Source organism: Haemaphysalis longicornis, unplaced genomic scaffold, assembly GCF_048455015.1.
Source record: "Haemaphysalis longicornis isolate Haplotype H1 unplaced genomic scaffold, Haemaphysalis longicornis Haplotype H1 scaffold_2, whole genome shotgun sequence".
In the NCBI taxonomy this organism is placed as follows: Eukaryota; Metazoa; Arthropoda; class Arachnida; order Ixodida; family Ixodidae; genus Haemaphysalis; species Haemaphysalis longicornis.
Window position 1 is genome coordinate 22,923,809 of NW_027526295.1, and position 6,672 is coordinate 22,930,480.

Sequence of the window (6,672 nt, forward strand, 5' to 3'; positions counted from 1 at the left end):
AAGCCACTGGGGAGAGCGAACAAGGGGACAGCAACGTACAAAGGCACGACGACAAGATGGGTGCGAAGGAGCTAGGAAGACAGCAAGGCGAAACCTGGGCGCCCGTTGTCGGGGACATTATCGGCCCACGCAAATTATTTTTTCTGGGCCACAGCCAGCGCTCCCCTTTATGTCACTCCATGAATCATGGTATCTCCTTGAACGAACAGTGTGGCACGCCAGCAATGGATTGCTACCTTTTCGAGAAGAGGCTGGAAGTTTGCGTCGAGTAATGCCGTCGTTTGCAGCAGCCACTTCATGGTTACGGACTTCCTGGAAAACGGCAAGTTGTGCAGGCTCAAGAAAGCAGCAGTGCCTTGCGTTTTCAAAGGGCATCAACCTTTATCCGTGCAGTCAGTACCTGTGGGGTGCACTGAAGCAGCTTCTCTGAAGCGCGCACCCGAGCGCCAGGACATTATGGCAACAAAGAAAAAACGAACAGAAGAGTTTCCCAGCACATCCGGTGCAGAATCTGCCGATCCCGAAGGTCAGCAACAGCCGAGCTGAGCGGTTCGACTGCGGCCATTTACATGCTGTCGTCGTGGTTGCCACCTGCTAGTACCGCTTGATATATGAGTACGCCAGAAGCTCCCTATTCTTTCCATACTTTTTTCCGATGGGGCTTCCAGACGCACTGCGCCCGATCCAAACAGCAGCCCAACGTGATTCACTCATGCAGACCAGAGACATTCTGAAGCTACGAGGACCCTGTGTTTCGTGACAACGCAAACGGAAACATGGACCCAATAGGAAGCATCGAGACCCGACAGTAAGCACGCATCGCAAGACTAGCACTTCGACTGCGTGAGCAGCGCCAAAGCGTACTTTCGGTTCCCACATCGGAATGGCCAGGGCAAGCTCAGGTGTGTATGTGGAGCGGAGGAATTGATGAGCAAAGCAGCGTACTCTTCGACTGAGAATTGGGGCAGCGAAGTGTAGACCACTACAAAAAAGAACTTCGCAAGCTAAGTGTTGTATCCTATATATATTGATGTAGTTTCAGTTTCCGTTTCAGTGTTTGGGTTTGCAACACTGTGTCCTTGCGCGTGTATATATTTTGTGCAACGTCTATTAAAGGGCAGAATGCCACACGTGCGCCTGGTGTAAACGTCACGTCACTCCATCATTAGAATGGCGACGAGGATTTAGAACCGCATTCTCATGTAATTCCCCGGGACCCAACCAGCCACGCCTACCCGATGGCTTTCGCCGGCATCACCCCACCGGAGCAGTTCCTCCCAACACCCGGTCGCCCCGTGCAACCATGGTCACGACGGCACGACATGTTCGAGGTGTACCTGTTGGCATCCGGTGCTTCCGAATTCCCCCCAGAGCATCGCAAGGCTCTTCTACTTCACTGTTTGGAACCCGAAGGTCAACGCATTTTCAGCACCCTGCCTGTGTCGCAGGCGGCCGAGAAGACCGAGGAGAAGCAAGGGGCTGCAGCTACGCCAGACGTGTACGCCTCCGCGTTAGCGACACTTGCCAAGCACTTCGACACTACCTGCAACCTGGTCGTCGAGCGCCAGCGATTTCACCGCCGGATTCATGATGATGATGATGATGGTTGGATGTTTATGGCGCAAGGCCAACTGGGGCAAAGAGCGCCAAAACAATAGTCATATATGAGGGTTGCAACCACGGAGCAAGATATAAACAGGAGCGCCGACTGTGGCCCAGAAAAATTCTTTTGCTCGGGCCGATAATGTCCACGCGCCGCCGGCCGCCCAGCTTTCCCTTTGCTCTCTTCCTCCTTCGTTTGCCCTCTCGTCGCTGTGCCTCTGTACATGGCTCTTCCCTTCTTCGCTCTCCTCAGAGGCGTCGTTTCTTTCGCAACGACGCCTGTCGTATGCCAGTCCTACTATGCAGGAGGAATGCCTGCACGCGCGGAATTTAAACACCCGTGCGTAGCCGGAATAGACGGCGCAGATAATCGCACGCCACCGCATACATGGCGATCGCTTATTCCCTATCGGGGGGCGTTTATTCTGACATTATGAAGACCCGCTAAAAATATTGTACTAACCCAGCAGATGTAAGACGCAACTGAACGACGACGACTTTAGAATCACCAAAGAATGAGCAAGAGTAATATGAAACGCCACAACATGCAGTCTAGCGTGATTCTGCTTACGACAAACCAATGCAGCGCAAAAATTACCCTCTGTTCTTGGCCCGCTCTCCGGCCGCCTGCTTAATTATTTATGCCCCTTCTGCGCACGAACAATGCTTACAAGGATCGCCCGGAGTCTGCATCGGCAAACGGCAATGAGACACACATTTCTGTGCCAATGACTGAATTGGACGGCTGCCCTGTTGTAATAAGTGTACAAAAACACTGTCATCTTGATAAGGCACCCAAGAATATCAAACGCAATCTTCATTGTAACCCATACCGCAACTTACAGCCCGATGTTCACTGTCGCTCTAAGGTCGTGTTATCTCGTCGATAACGCCGTGGATTCCAAATAAAATGCTGTGTTTTGTATGGCTGCAATTTTCGGCCTACGAGGGTTCGCGGCGTTTTTTTTTTTTTTTTTTTTTCTTTAAGCGGCTGACCAGCGAAACATCCGGCTCATCAAACCTTTTCTTTTAGCGAGTCATCACCACAGAGATATAGGGTCCGGACGAATTCAAATATCGTGAAATGAAGGCTTGTGAAAAGACCGCACTGTCAGGGCCTCGATCTTGAGCAGATTGCTACGTCGCGGGCAGTCGCGGGTGATGTTATCGCGTTTCTGTTATTTTCTGATGAGCGTGTGAGTGCCGGTCCGTGTTCTAGGCACACTCTGTTTTGGACGTAAGTTGGAGAACGGCGAGAAAGCTGAGGCAACTTTTATAATCGCTAGTGATCAGAACCAGTTGCTCCTTTCGCCTTTTGTAAAACCTGTTAAAACACACCCGAATTGGTGTTCACAAATTTACAAAACGGAGTCACATTTTCGGCAAGCACTGCGCAAAAGGTAGTGTTTGTATAGCAGCCATATGTCTATATGTGCGCTCTACATTTTGTTTTCCCGCCATGCAAACCAGTCGTTAACGTATCTTTGACGTGCCGTACGACCACTCAATTCCTTCGGGTTCGGGTTACCCAGAAGGTGCTGTCGAACAATCAAGCCGTGCGAAGGAGGAGCGCAATGAACGCGAAGCGGCGCCAACGCAGGCCCAAAGCACTCCGTGCACAAAACTACCGTCGCCGAAGCAGACGACAAAAGCCGACGGAATGCGTTCCGCCAACGCGCCCGCCGGCGCACGGGGAACGCCGGCCGCTTGACCATTCGCTGCGCCATCTACATTATGCTCCACGAGTGGTGGACATTAAGAGCCCGCAGGAGAGAGCGAAGTCGGCGCTCCTGTTTATCTTGCTCCGTGGTTGCAACCTTAAAAACTAAGTAAAGTCAGCAAAAACAAAAGTGAAATTACAAAACGACAATGAGCATGGCTGGTGTATAGGGCCAGATTTCATGATGCGTGATAGGAAATGAGGTTTAAAAATTTGACGTCTAACAAATACTCAAACACACGTTTCACAGAAACAATGGCATCGTCACCTAGAAAAAACGATGGATGTAGGGGAATATGTTGTCTGTAGAGTTCTCTGAAGTGTTTGTGTCGTGTTGTGTGAAGTGCCTTGCATGTGATTAGTATGTGCACTACGGATAGGGCCTCTCCGCACCTGCTGCACTGGGGTCTAGGAGATCCCGTCAGCAGATACGAGTGCGTCGCATGGGTGTGCCCTATCCGCAGCCTACCCAAGGCGACTTCCGTGTGTCTGTTGTGTGAGTCAGATGTGTACCGTCCCAAGTGTGGCTTTATTACATGTAGTTTGTTGTCTGTCTGTTCGTCCCAGTGTGTCACCGCCGGATTCAGTCCCCAGGCGAGTCGGTTCAAGAGTACGTGACCGCTCTTACAGAGCTCGCCGCAATGTGCTCGTTTAAATCGCCAGAAGAGACGTTACGCGACCAGTTTGTTGCCGGTGTGTTGTCGGATCGCGTTCGTGAACGTCTTTTGTTACAAGGGTCTTCCCTGTCGTTGGACAAGGCAGTTGCTCTCGCGAGTCAAATCGAGCAAGCAGCCGCGGAAATGAAGGAATTTTTTGTTTCTGTGCAGCCAGTATCTGCGCATTCCTGCGCAAAGGACAGTTTGTCGCCGTCACCGCATTCACGGCCGCGCGCTCGCACTTTCGGTCAACGTGATAAGGCAGGTACGCATGGGAACCACCCCTCTTCTCGAGAGCGCCGTCCGTCGAATTTGCAGCAACACGCGCATTCTTCGCATTGTTTTCGTTGTGGTTCTAGCAAGCATCGCGCTTCATGGGAACGCTGCCAGGCTAAAGGAAGAAAATGCTTCTTCTGTGGCCGTATCGGGCATTTTGAGAATGTTTGCAACAAGAAACGGTCGTATGCAGTTGTCCACGAAGTTTCAGCTGATAGCCTGTCGCAGGATGAAACTGCACAGGTTCTTGTGGTTCAACAGCCTCTTGCATCTGCAATACACATTAACGTTCAAGTCGGGCAGGTCAAATTGAAACTGTTAGTTGATTCTGGCTCTTCGGTTTCAATTATTTCGGGGAAGGTGTTTGACCAGCATTTTTCAAGTGTGCACCTGCTTCCCGTTCCTCGTGTAACACCTATGGATTATTCAAAACGACCAGTTTTGGTTTGAGGCTGCTTCTTTTCGGAAGTTTTCTTCGAGAATCACAGCGCACCGCTGTTGTTTTATGTCGTCGAACAGGGCCCTTCTCTCATAGGCTTGGATGGTGTTGAGGAAAGAAGACGAGCTTGGGACTATCACCATCAGTGGTTAGAGAAGAAGAGGTGGAATAAAAGGCGTTCTGAGCGGTGCCATAGCCCGGGGCCCAGTTCCTCAACATTTGGTGCCGAAACCCGGGAGGAACGCCCCAGTGGACTGCCTGATGGAGCAGCGCGTCTCCGAGGCTCGCGAGGCCTGGGAAACTCTTAGTTGGGATACTTCGTGATTCCCTCATCTCGGAGGCCTTGCCCTTGGGCGGCGCCCGCCAGGGCCGGCTGATCGACGCTCCACATCACCCATACTGAACCCGGAGACAACGCACGAGCAGACCTAACCTGATGCCGCGCAGTCTTCGAGGACGCTAGGCCTGGGGTCCTTTGGAAGCTACCCAATTCTGCGAGCCTCGTCATCAAACCCTGTCTGCAGCTCGTGCTCGTACCTAGGACACGTCGCCTGCGTTCGCGCCGTCTACCATGGAGGAGCTACGCCGCCACAGTGACATTGTGAGGGAAGCTGTCACAAGGGGCGTAGCTGCTATTCAGTTACTGCTACAGGATCCGCTTACGTCGACCGGCCAGATCCGCTCGCACCTGCGCGCCGTTGACAGCAGGTACGAGGAGTTGAAGTCCCTCGATAAGCGCATATATGAGGAGACTACTGATTTGGACGACCTGGAGGCCGATTTGTTCGACAGCTACAAGTTCGACGAAAAGGTCGTCACGATCCGCACCCAGGTATACTTCGCCAGACTATCTGCCGCTCCTTCGATAGAGGCTGCTCGGAGCACCAAACTATTTCTCCGCCGCCATCCGGCACGGCAACACCGTGGTGCACTCCGCTGAGAGCAGGATAGCCGCGGAGGCTGACAAGGTGGTGAACGTTCCCGCTGCGTGTGAGACGTGCGTTTCTGACCGTCGGAACGTCCGCACAGCTGTCTACGAGTCTAATCCGTCACAGAGGCCAGCGGAGAGCACGACCGATTTTATTGAGGCACAACTGGGTGTACCCAGCCACCCGCCCAGCGGTGACTGCGTCATCGTCCAGGACGGCCGCGGAACTGACCTCTCCAAGGACCCCATGAGCACGATGCACGGTGATGCGGACCCGTCCAGCGTGATGCCCCTCGACGCTTCGGACATCGCTGCCGGTCGTGGGGGTTCCTTGCGGAGAGAGCGCGTGGTTCTTGGGCGTCGTGAGAGTCGTGAGCGGGCGCCATTCCCACTTGCACGACGATGGCAGGGTGGCTCCGGGCGGTGGCTTCTCCGTTTGAATTTGGGCTGGCGTCAGCGTTTCCTGTTGTTCCCGACTCTAATCGGCGCACCGGCCTTCCGAGTTGCGTAAGCCAGAATCTACGCGATTCTTGGTTGGCAGCTAGGCAAGAACTGAAGAAACAAAAATGCGATGTGTATATCTGTGAGAATATGACTCGGTTCTCCCGTAAACTGCTGGCAGCAACAAAAGAATGGGCCAAAACGTCAGGCTACGAGTATACCTGGCATTCAAATGGTAAAGTGCTGGTGCGAAGGAAGAGTGGTGACCGGGCGGTGGTTATCCGTTGTGAAGATGACCTTGACGGCCTTCCTCAATAACTGTGTCACTTTCTGCTGACTGAATAGCTTTTCTTCCTTTCATGTCTTCTGAGCTTGACTTTTTACGCGACATCTCTGATCTCAACTTTCATTCAAAACTGTCGGTATTTCACTTAAACGCTCGCAGCTTGCAAAACAAAGTTGACGATGTTTCAGTGTTTTTATCTGGTTTAAACCACACTTTTGACCTTCTTTGCTTCACGGAAACGTGGTTTTCCCATAATACATACGTACCGATTACTGGCTACGAATGTGTATCGTTAGGACGCACACGAAAGACAGGAGGAGGTGT

General features: G+C 52.4%; 1 pseudogene; it reads left to right on the plus strand.

Moving 5' to 3' along the window:
• Nucleotides 1–1,238: 1,238 nt before the first annotated feature.
• LOC144167867 (uncharacterized) lies at nucleotides 1,239–4,676 on the plus strand (annotated as a pseudogene).
• The last annotated feature ends 1,996 nt before the right edge of the window (nucleotides 4,677–6,672 follow it).